Source organism: Tenebrio molitor, chromosome 5 (assembly GCF_963966145.1).
Source record: "Tenebrio molitor chromosome 5, icTenMoli1.1, whole genome shotgun sequence".
NCBI lineage: Eukaryota > Metazoa > Arthropoda > Insecta > Coleoptera > Tenebrionidae > Tenebrio > Tenebrio molitor.
In genome coordinates this window covers 22782763-22796091 of record NC_091050.1, presented here as the reverse complement: position 1 = coordinate 22796091, position 13329 = coordinate 22782763, and the positions used below count along the sequence as shown (strand labels likewise).

At 34.1% G+C, this 13329-nt stretch overlaps 1 protein-coding gene across 1 annotated transcript in view; it reads right to left on the bottom strand.

Annotated features, from left to right (window-relative positions):
- The window catches only part of LOC138131904 (cytochrome P450 4d2-like), a 100072-nt gene that overhangs the window by 69599 nt on the left and 17144 nt on the right, over nucleotides 1-13329 (bottom strand). The gene's annotated exons all lie outside the window — the stretch shown is intronic.

Below are 13329 nucleotides of genomic sequence, written 5' to 3'. Positions count from 1 at the left end.
AGATGACGAGCCTGACCAGGTAAAACCCAAAATACATTTTACAAAGCATACATTGTCTTTAGGTATTTACAAATTAAATCAGGAATCCAAGTAGGTATTCAATAAGTTTGAAATGTCATTGCATTGCATTTTTCGTTCATATTTAGTACTTATTTGAAAATACCGTGTGAGCAACAATTACTGATTGAGTTGGCAATAAATTCTGGTGACTTTTGGTGACTTTTATGTCATGTTCTAACGAGAAAACCATTTTATTAATAAAAGATTACGCAAACTAAGACGTTTAAATTTGAAAAGTGTGCCAGCTGTCAATAATGTCAATAAAACAAACCGAAATAGATACAATTCACAGTCTTGAAAATTTTTGTTATTGCCAACTGAAACAGTTATTGTTGCTCACCCTGTATTTTCGAACGATGACAGAATCGACATGATCCTACTTACCTATTACTTTTGTAATTTTAATTGCTTACTGTTGTTATTAAATCATACTTTGTTGAGAGAGATTTTTTCTCTCAGAACTTGACATTCATTGATAAGGGTGACGTTAAAAGCCATCTATATTTTATGTGCATTATGATAATGTAATATGGATCAAGATTTTTGTGAATTGTATTTTGGGTTGCATTTATACCTGGTCAGGCTCGTCATCTTATGTGAATAATCCTGTATTATGATGGAATCATAGCCGGCTAAAAAAAATTTAAAAATCAGCCGCTGCTAAACATAAATTTTATTTTATTCTGTTCACTGAGACAGCTAAAATTAAACTGAACTAGGAACCTAAGTTTCCTGTTTGCCAAGGAAAATATGTAAATATCTAAATATGTGTTATTAACGTCATGGTCACAAAAGCAACGTGTACGGGGAATAATTACACTTTTTCTTTACTTTCGAGATATAAACGATTATTAAAAAAATAATACTTTTAATTCGTAGATGTGGGATACTGACATCTTTGACAAAATTTCTTCCTCAAACTTTTGGCCACGTCTTGAAAGGGTTTAATATATATTTTCATTGCGATGAAATCTAATACTTTATATTGCGCTACAGAAGTGTATAAACTGGTTATCATATTATCGAAAAAAGTAATTTCCTCACTGACCAATTTTCTGGCCTTCCGAAACAAAATTTCGTGTGCAGTTTGAATTCTCCTAGTAAATATTAAATACACCAAGTGTCAGAAAAGTGCAACATTTAATAGTTATTTATTGTATAAGTGTTTTAGATAGCATTTTATCCACGCAAGAATTTTTAACCGCGAGTGCGAACGCACGAGCGTTTAATATTCTTAAGTGGATAAAATGCGACTAAAACACGAATGCAATATAACGTTTTATCCACAATTACAGCGATTTAAAATCAGAATCGCCAAAATTTCATCTCTTGTCATCAAAAAATGATTTGACATTACACTCTGACAGCGGATGTCACCTCAAAAATCATTGAAATTAACTAAAAAACATGGGAGGTGTTGAATAGTCGCTATTTATTTTTGATTGTTTATCGACTCCATTTGTACAAAACGCTGTGCAAGTTGGTGAAAATGGAAGAAAGTGATCCTGTTCCGATTGATTTAAGATTGTATTTTTTCATTATTCCACTAGTGGAATAAAGTGATTTTATTATTCCACTAGTAGATAAAGTGTTACTTTATACGGTTCATAAGTGTGGATAAAACTTCAATTATAAGGTAATTGTGGATAAAAGATTTTTTTTTGTGTAATTTCACATGTCTTATTCATTCTACATTGTGGAACAAAATGATCTGCATCTAGTTGCCTTTGCATTACCCTTTTAAAAATACGATGTGCCGTTCTACAAGCATTACCCCAACCGCAAAATATACAGTCAAATTAAAAAAAAAAGTGGTGGTCAATGTCACATCTTTGCATAAAATTGAATGAAATAAAATGGCATTAACAAACACTTTTTTTTAAAATTTGACTGTGCATCAAAATTCCAAATGTGATTTATTGAGAATCGGAAATACGCCTCAATAATGAAAGTGTTTTCTTGTAATAACTGTCAACTTGATTGATGACATTTATTGACAGAAATTCAAGGTATCTTCAAAAACAATTTACACGTGAAAAAATTCCAAAGATAACTAGATGATAATCATTGTGTTCCACACTGTATAATACAGGGTCATTATAAATGATTGTCTCATCGCAGTTGGCGTTGAAAACCCACACAAATTTTGCATGTGCCGCTAGCCTTGCAACGTTAGACAAACTAGTAGACAGATTTCCACTACCGCCGGTAGCGCTACCTATCGGCGATACTAGTTTCACTCATGTTATGAGACTTGCGGCACTTTCAACTACGTTCACCAATGTCTACTGCAATGTAACAATCACTTATAATGACCCTGTACTAGGGATTCAAAATAATAAATATTTTATAACAAATTTTTTAATCATTAAGGTAACTAGATGCAATTCATTTTGTTCTACACTGTAGAGTGAATAAGACATGTAAAATTACAAAAAAAATCTTTTATTTTTTAGCAACTCGATATTGTTTCTTTTCGTCATAGATACACATTATGAAAAACAACTCGTAACTCCCTTGGGATATTTCAAATTTTTTCGGCCTCCCCATTGTTTACAACAAATTCATGAGAACCAAACTATAGCAACCATATATTCACGCAATCTTCCCTGCAAAATATTTTTAAGAAAGTTTTAACTTTCAAGTACAAACACTAAAAAATAAAATATTGAATGCACCACGGGAGATATTCATGTTTTTCCATGTTCATATTTCCCTTAATGCATAGATATCTATTAAATGTCATACATATACTGCAATTACAATCTGATGTGTTAAGCCAGCAACAATTAAGCCCTTTTGAAATAAATTAAACTGATACGAGGAAGGACGAGGAAAGCGTTGTAGAGGTAGTGACCCTTCAAGGGCAGCTAATGAATGTGAAGAATGTGAAGAGATCTGGTGAAGACGACAGATTAGGTAATTTGGACTCTTATCTATTACCGTCCGTATTTTTAACTTCCGCTGATCCAGAAACATAGAGCAAATAATTTTCAGTGGCATCAACGCGTAGAAGAATGACACAAAGTTACCTTCAGTAGCGCGCTTAAGTTGTCTGTGGTCATCACATGATATGGGATACAAAAAAATGTAATTCAAAGTTTGTCCCGAGATGTGATACTGGATTAACATCAGTTCTGATGGTATGGGTTACAATCTGTAATGGGTAGCGATCAGTCGATCACCTTTGGTGTTCATCATGGATAGTTTGAACGCCCGGTGCTATATTGTCATGCAACTGGATTTACTACTACATCTTCTGAACTTAGAGAGCCGAAACTTAAACTTACTGCCTTGATTATCAAGGTCCATCAGACTTATCACCAATTGAAACTATCTCTTCTCAAATGGATTGTAGACAGCGTCGTTTACAACATACTTCGAACATGAAAAAAACGGCATTAGCTACAGATAATTTGATTACGATTACGAATATTACTATCAAGTAATAGTGCAGTGCTTATCAACATAATTACCGGCGTCTCGCCTCCGCATTTTGACTTTGTTGTGTATTATGTTCTGTGTCAATGTTGAGGAACTTCCTCACGATGTGACATGAGTATAATAATATACCTTTTTGAATTTCAACTACCAATGTGTTATCTAAATCCAGAATTTTTAAATTTTTAAAAAGAGATTGCGGTACTATTCCCGTTGCTGAAATTATAAGTGGTAAAATCGACTTTTTTTCTAAACACCAAATATTTTGTGCTATATTATGTGAATTTGGAATAGCTATATCTAAAAGATATGCTTGTTTTTGTTGTTCATTTAAAATAATAATGTCTGGTCTGTTATGCTTAATATGAATGTTAGTTAAAACTGTTCGATCAAAATTTAATTTGATTACATGATTATTTAATTATTAGCAAAATGACATTACATTACTGAAGATCTGTTGTTGACGTTAAAGTATTCTATTAATTTTATTCTAATACCACATTTGTACCTATACAGTATGGAAACTTTAATTGGAATAAAATTCATAATTTGAACATAAGCGATTTTTGTAAAAAATTTCGAAACAGGTCAAGTTTTTTTTTCCTTGGCCATATAAATTAGCACATATGGTTCCTTCATATCTGCTCCCGAAAGCGCGCAACCACCCCCAACTTTTTTTCTTTAAATATAAGGATATGCCAAGTGATATTTCGTTTGAAAGACCACTTCGCAGGGAATACAACGCACTATTTGTTTCCTGAACAGTTTCAAAGCTACGTGCAAAAAAAATAAAAACCACTTTTATAAGTTGAACATTTTGATGGTGTACATTTCATATTTTATAGTAACTTTTTTCAAAAACCTTGATTGCCTTTTGCCTAAGCAAGATTAAGGCACAATACCGGAACTTGGGTGATCTAAGAGTTGGGGCCAGACAGCGAGAACGTAGTGTTGAAGTGGATATTAGGCTCAAGCTCGACAACTGGCCCGTGAATGACTTCAGTTTACGATGTCAACTACTGTTCTGAGAATACTTAGATCTGCAAAGTTGCTCCTTAGAAGATGCAGATGGTGCAAGAATTAGCTGAGGATGACCCGGACCATTAAATCCAATTTTGCGAGCAAAGGATGAACCTGATGAATTGGGCCGTTATTCTTATTGGGCTCTCATTGGATGCGATAAACAGTTTCCGCAACACTCGATGGCTGGGCTGGAATAATAGGTAGGTAATCGAATATGGGAGCCAGTCTTCTTGGATGGTATCTAATCTTAATGGAACAACATTATTTCACGCTGCTTCGAGAAGATCTCATGACAGGCAGCGTTAGTGGCCTTATTTCCAAATCCGTTAAATCCAGATTTACCCGATGAAAGCATATGGTATCAACAGGACGAAGCTCCACCTCATTAGGCCTTGATCGTTCGTAGATATTCAGATGATTTTCCCCAATCGATGGATTAAAAGAAGAGGTCAAATTAAATGGCTGGCAAGATCTCCGGATCTTACTCCCCTTGACTTTTTTTTTATGGGGACATCTCAAGAGTAAGGTCTATTTAACAAAACCGAACAATATTGAGAACCTGAGCGACGTATTAGGCATGAAATTAGGCAAATCACACCGGAAATGTTACAAAACGTAAGGAATGCCTGTTACTATCGATTTGCAATTTGCCAAGAAAGAAACGGTGCCCATTTTGAACATTTGTTGAAAACATTCACGAAACAAATAGTGCGTTATATTCCTTGTTAAGTGGCCTTTGAAACCAGGTGTCACTTGGCATATCCTTACATTTGAAAAAAAAAAAGTTAGTGGTGATTGCGCACTTCCAGGAGCAGATATGCAAAAACCATATGCGCCAGAATGTGGACAAGGAAAAACAAGAATTAACATGTTTCGAGATTTTTTACAAAAATCGCCTATTTCCAAGTTATGAATCTTATTCCAGTTAAAGTTTTCACACTGTTTAATGGTCTTGATGTTGACACATGTAGGGCTAATACGACTACTACGTCGCATGTTACATGTTGCCAATTGTTGTCTTGGTGTAAGGCAACATTTAGATGCAATTAATGAGTAGAACTTTCATATGTAATAATTGTAATAACACTGATAAGTGTTAGTGAGTAGCTTCTTTCAATGCTGTCCGTGAGAGCATTGAAGATGACCTCAGCAGTGGTAGTTGCAATTGATGAAGTGATGCTGAAGGATCGCCAACAAAAGTACTTGAAATAATTGACGTCATGGGTGTGGGTCGTTTAACTGACAGCTGGCTTACCGACAAAAATTAAGATAGTTTGTATGAAATATAGCAGGACAAGCGATAATCGAGAAAAGACATCCTAAACGTGACCAATCAAAGTTGAGCACCTTTAAGGTAGGACGACAACAATTTTGCGTTGTCGGGATTTTAAATTTCGAATTTTGTTGCAATACTGGTAACACTGGTTTGTGTTTAAGTATGTTTATTTTGAGATTGAGATACAGAAACCATATATTTCAAACCACTAGAACAGTCCAGAGGACGTGGAAGGCTCCATGACCGCCGACAAGCCGTTCGTCAGGGTGCGTAAAGCGCTTCACCAATCGTCTGGGAAACTTCGAATTTCCCCAAGATAACCCCGGCTGTACCTAGTCGGTGGCGTTGTCTTAGGCGAGAAAGCGAAGTGTTCTGTCTTCTGATCGGGGTGTCGCAGATCTTATAGGGGTGGATTCTTCTTGCGCAGCCTGGAGAGTCACAGCGGTAGGGTGAGGGTAGTGCGATGGTGGGCGTAAGCAGCGCTACTCTGGCGCCTAAAGTCGGAACTACTCGTACGCTTGTTACAACCTTTATTATTCTCTAATGGTCTCTGTGTACAACTTTAGAAAAAAAATCTTGTCCTGAGCTGTACAGTGTACAGGTGGCATGCGTTGGAATTTGTACTAAAGCTTATGCAATCAAAGTGAACTAAAAGAACTTCTATGTTCATTTTGGATAGGATACTTGTTCAGAATACAGGACTCTATAAAATTTTACCAACAGTAGCTATCTTATAAAACAGGATATACATAATTATACGCTGTGCCATAATAAAAAAAACCATTGTGGTGCTAATGACTTATCTGTCACTGTGATATCTATATGCCGTTCACGATTATTTTAAATACGCAGGAGGCCGCGATATTTTTTTGTTAGATTGGCGTCAGGTCCTGTCATATGACGTTTCGTTTTTAAATATTCGCATTGTTGTCAATTCCGTCATTAATTTAGTTAATAAGAATTTACCCAGAACTGCCCTACAAATATGTATGTTTCATTTCAATTACAATTTTACGATTATTGTTCCTAATGCGTTCAATTATTTAAAAAATGTAACAACTTGGGAGCAGTGTTCGATTGAATTATAACCTAAAATAGATTTATTAAGACAAATTACAATACTGCCAACTAAAATGTCAGATTTTCATAGATAGTCCGAATTTGAAATAATCGTGAATGGTTTATAAGTAATAAGAAATGTCATGAAAAATGTTTGTTATTTGCACCATAATGGTTTTTTGATTTTGGTACAGCGTTTACCTTGACTTGGACACCTGATATACTTTGACTGAAGTACCTAAAATTGTAATACGAGAATTAGAAAAATCTTTCAGTGATGTTTGACTGACAACTAACAATGACAAAATAGTGAGTGACAGTGAGTAATCACAAAACTTCAAAACTAGTAACTTTTTTTAAAGGTTGGCGAAGCAACGTTGTCAGACATGAGTGGGCCATTCCACAGATCACTTTCTGAAGTCAGTGTCACAGCCTGTTAAAATAAAGACCGCCTTGGAGATAGGCAACCAATAAAACGACTGTGCATAGCAAATATACATATCCGTACGAGTCAAGCTCAGACAAACTTTTCGATAAAACTAAAGATTTATTTGATTTATTTTCTTTTTGATCACTCGGTATACTAATTATAATTTGTTAATATAATTATTATTGTTTAGAAAAGAAAACAAATGCCATAGTACATTTATGTTTATGTTCGACTGCGACAAATATAGATGGTTTATGACGTTATTTTGAGGTCATAAACTACCACTTTATCGGACTAGTCCGATATTTATTATTCCAAATAATAAATACGACTATAATCTGTTTCAAAATCGAAAATCCACCACCTGTTGAATTATGTTGGCAGAAAAAAAGAAATCCCTAGAAAAAGTTTAACTTGTTTGGGTTGCCTCAACCTCCCGCCAAAATTTGGCATTGAACTGTTGAGTTTATTACAAAACACAAAATAATTATTATGTACAAAAAGGTTTTAGCTACCATATCATACTTTTTGAGTGAAATAATAAAATGAGAATAAAAAACACGATGAACTATGACCAAAACGACTGTCCAACAGTTTTCTTTCATAACCCTACTTTTTTTGACACTTGCAGACACACTAAAAACAAAAGTCGGCGACGTTGTCAGTTGTATTTTCGAGGTAGAATGCACTGTTGGTGTATTTTTGATTTTGAATCAGATTATATGTATAATAAATAAAGTTGCAAACCTGCTGTTATTCTACATTTACCTCATAGATGTCACTGTTATTTTTTTGTAATTTGAACAAATAATGCAGTCGAACATAAAATATTGTATGCAACTCGTCCATAATGATGCTTTATTGGACTCTTCTATTAATAAACTCGACTCGTCCAATAAAGCATTACATTATAGACTTGTTACATAAATAGCTATTATAAAATTAGCAAATATCATTTCTCCGCCACACTTTGCAGGGAAGAACTACCTAGCAATTGCACTATGTATGGATTGTTATTTTAGAATTGAAGCTAACACAACTCAGCATAAATAATGGGTGCCCCAAAATTCGCGGAACAACTTAGTTGTACGTTCTTAAGTAGTCATTAAAATATCAGATAAAAATCTTTAAAAAAAATCAATCTTCTTTTTTGTAGAAGATATGGACCTAGGACCTATTTCGTTACACTAAATGTGGCAACATTTAAAAACATGCAATGTTTCCCAATAGTCTGTAAATATTTCATTTTTGTTGTATCCATAAAAATAAGAAAAAAAAATCAAAGCCATGTTGCCGTACGTTATTTGAGGTAAAACGGACATAAAATACCTCTTGGAAATGCTGGAAATAATGAAGAAAATAATTGCAAACCTGATCATGATCAGTGATCACAATCGTTGAGAATTATTATTCCACTGGCTAGTAAAAGACAAATAGTCAAAAAAAAAAATAATATTTAAAATAAATGAGATCAAAGCTGCACCTTTTGAGCCCCCATATCTTCAAATCGGAAAACTGTAGAATTTTTTAATTCTTTTTCTCATTATTTTGTAACATTGCCTCATTGAGTTGTTCCGCCAATTTTGGGGCACCCAGTATACGATGTGATTAACAAGAAAACAAAACAAGAGTGCTACCTCATCTTTTATTTTATCGAAACGTCTGTCTTAGCTTGATCGTACACATTATGTATACTTGCTATACACAGTATTATTAATTAATAATTATTATTAGTAATTAATGCTTTATGTTTTAAAATCGCGTAAACCACTTTGGAAAGAAGTATTTCTCATGCAACCATTTTCCAAATCTGACTATTGGAAAGCAGCCTGGCAAGTCGTATAGAGATTTTCAATAAAAATCTAATTGAGGATCCTACAAAACAAATTCCGGGATTTGACCTACCCAGGAAAATCTGGTGTAAATTAAATCGTTTTAGAACCGACAGTGTCGAACAAAAAAATACCATTTTACCATTTATTCTGGGATAATTGTTACTTACAATTACAGGAAACGTCCGTAAACTTTGCCGAAATCTAAAACTTTTTTTCAAGGTTAACAACAACGTTTCTTTGACATTTCACCGAAAAATCTGTGCACCAGTGGTGTTGCGTTTGGCAATAAAGCTGGTACTCAAAAATAAATGTATAACTCAATATAGTTAACCATTTTAAGCCATTTGAATGTTATACAAAAAACAATGATTAAAATTTAAATACACTTTACACAATTAGAAGGTCACTGTTTAAATATTTATGTACGATCAAAAAGAATACAACTTAATTGACAAGGAAAACTACAATTAAGTATCCATTAAAACCCTATTACAGTGTATCGAACACACTACTCGGTAATTAAGATAATTCACATACGACATGATAGGTAATTGGTCCTTTGTTTATAAACAACAGACATCAGCAAGCTATACTGATTTTAGCGGCTCGCTTGGATTACTATTTCAATTTGTTGTTTGCATAGTCATAAAAATGTTTTTGTAATATCTAGTTGTTAAAGGTGGCTTTCCGGACTGTTTGTCACCATCATGTAAACAACTTCATAACGGCCTGGGTCCGTTAAGGGTGTCCGTTATGAGCGGGAGCGGCTGTTATGAATGACTAAATAACTATAGCAACGTAGATCTAAACTTTATTTTTCAACTTTTTTACAATTAGTACAAAGTGTGTATAAAAGAACATATATCAAGAGTACTGTGGAATTGTGCGGCTCTATATTTTTTTTGAACGAACAATGTCGAATCCTTGAAGCTGGCAAATTAGATGTCAAATGACAAATGTCAAATTATTAATTAAATCTTAGCTTCAGTTTGTGAGTTCGGCGTCTTAGTTGTTTTGCTTGTGATTTTCTTCAACAGTCTTTTTCCGAAAAGTGTGAACTGTGAATACCAAAAACAAGTTACGAAGTAGCAAAGGTAAGACAAATAAATATTTTCGTACGGTTACAGTAAGCAATAAGCAATCTTTTCAGTAAATCGCAATGGTTTTATCTCTAGAGCAAAACACCTTCAAAATGGAGAGTGGGTTTATTCTATACACGCTTGCAAGGAAGAATTTTTCGCAAAATTTCTAAATAACAACATCGTGGAAGCAAATTTAATTCCACAAATTAGAACGATTATGGATAGATTTGTGGCAACTGGAAGTGTTGAAAAAGATAAAAGTGAAGACAGACCGCCAGTGAATGAAGAAATTATTGAAGATTTTCGCCAATGAATGGAACAAATCTCAAAAAAATCACTTCAGGCTGATGTATGTACCACTCTCCACTTGTCAGAAAATTGTTAGAAAAAACCTGAACTTCTATCCACACAAATCACAACACTTCAAGAACTTCGACCAGGTGATTCTGAGAGGCACTGCAATTGGTTTTTGAACAATTTGAATGATGATAGGTTCGTAATAATGATTTGAATTAAAGAATCTAATATTTTTTAACTTTGCTTGCAGATTATTAGGCATCAGTTTTTTTTTTGAACGAAGCACAAAACTATAGAATATGGCGTTCAGAAAATCCACACACATTTGTAGAAACCCGATTGCATCCTATAAAGGTTGGAGTATGGATTGCTGCCTCACGAAGGCGTTTAATTGCTTTTTTTGTTCGACACTGTCAGAATTTGAGAATTTTCTCTTATGTGAACGGATTTAGATAAATTTGATAACTTGTCAAAACGAAACGTCAAGCTAATTTTAAAGATTTTAAGCGATTTGGAGCCTTTAAGAGGCTCGTCGAACAAAAAAACGTTGTATTCAACTCGTTCTTGTGTAAATTGGGCTTTTTTTGGCAGTCGTGGACCTTTAAAACGCTCGTTTCACTCGCGTTTTAAACTGGCCCACTCATGCCAAAAAAGCCCAATTTACACACGAACTCGTTAAATAAACTACTATTATTGTAAAAATCAAAGAACCTGTCATTAATAAAGTTATTATTTGGTACCACAATATGCTACAAAGCGGCAACAATTAAATATATTCGAGTTCCACAGGACTCTTGATATATGTTCTTTTACAGACACTCTGTACAATAATTAATGTTTAATGTTATGGGACACACCTTGAAATCGAAATCCGTATGCCACTAGCAGATGTAGACGAGATCAAAGATGATGCTTCACAATTTTAATAACGATGACCTCACTTGCTCTGCGGCCATCTGGACATCGGGAATATCTTGATCGCGATTTTTTATTGATTTCATTCGTTTATTTTCAACGGAAAGTTAAGCGTTGAACAAATCTCACAAACAACACTGGAACAATTTTTTTTCATAAACAACGGTTGACATGATGACGTCCTCCGCACACTTATTAATCATTCTGTTTTTTCGATGGCGTTGAAAAAAATGTATTCCAAAAAGATAATTGTGAACGAATCGTAGAGATATTACATAAACTATTGTACAATACACGTCCGTTAGGGCCTTTACTGCCTCGCCAGTATTATTCTACTCGCTCTGCGAGCTGTCTCACAAAATCTCTGGCTCAGCCGTAAAGGCTATCCTAACGGACTTCTACTGTAAAATACTATTACAACGAGTCATCCTTACTAATATTGTCCATACTTCCTTTACACTGTATTTTAATAGTTATTTACATAAAAGTAAGGAAAATCTCACATTACTGAAGAGGAGCTAAATTGAAATACGAGGCACTTTGTGCCGAGTATTTTAAATCTCCGAGTCAAGTAAGAGATTTTACTGACGTGTTTTGTATTAAATTTTTTAGGAAATCGTAAAAAAGGTGAAATTTACAAATTTTAGACAATTTTTTTACAAATTTCACAAAAATGAAGTTTGTCAAAATAGTAAATTGAAATACCTTTTCCGAAGTAATCTGTGTAATTAATCGTGTATATCGACCGATCAAATGAATTTGTAATCAAGCCATCCATGGATTTGAATCCGTATGTCTTTTGCGATTACTATATCGAGATTCAAGCTGTGTTTATTGGAGCGTGGAGTTCAAGTAACGACATACGATTTCGGATTCATGAATAACTCGATTACAAATTAATTTGATCGCTCTTTAGAAATGGTCAATTGTTATTGTTTGGTTGCTATGTATATTTATTATAAATTGCGTATAAATGTGTATTAATCATTGTTCAAAATGTAGGTGAATTTGTTGTTACCTAAGCGACTTTAAAGCTTTAGTGCTTTAAAGGGCCGATTTTGCACGCATTTTACTGTCAAAAATAGAGATTATGATTCAGGTATAATAAAAAATTAATTTTGACACCTTGCAAATTAAAACCGCTTTGCTGATCACAAAAATTTAGCTGTTAATATGATACAAATTAGATGAATTTGCTAAAGTCTTGACAGGATATTAAAGATTCCTTCACCACCATACGTTCTTTATGGCCTACCCCCGCAATACACTTACATGTATACATGTATACATGTATACATGTATGTAGAGTGGTCTGTCGCATGCTGCATGTTACCAATTGTTGCTTTGGTGTACGGCCGCCTTAACATCCACGTCGGTTTTAATATCAGTTGAGGGCATACTTGATATAATTTAAAAAAAAATTCTATGCCTACTAATAATACTCATTTACAATTAGATATTAACAAAAATGTTCACACACAATGTGTATGTCAACGAATATTTCGTTAATAAATATCAGAAAAAGTAGCTGTCGTGATGACAACCTGATCCTTAGGATATTGCTAAATATGAGGTCACGAGCCTTGTACGGCGGCTCAGATCACAGATCACAATATTCCGAAAATAAAAAATTAAACAAGTGTCTTGCGAGCTTCATCCAAGTAATAAGATTCTCGAAAGCTTTTCAACAAAACTCCAAAAACTAGCCAAACTCGAGAGCAATAATTATACGGATCATGGATATGCCGTTTAAATCTGACCTCATTTTTTGCGTTGTTTATACTTTTACTCTGTAGACTGACGAGTGATGCGTTCACAATCGACTCTTCAACGCCAACTTTGTGGAGAAATTTAAATGAACAACCGATACACCATACACACATTTCCCTACTTACAAAATTATCCCCCATA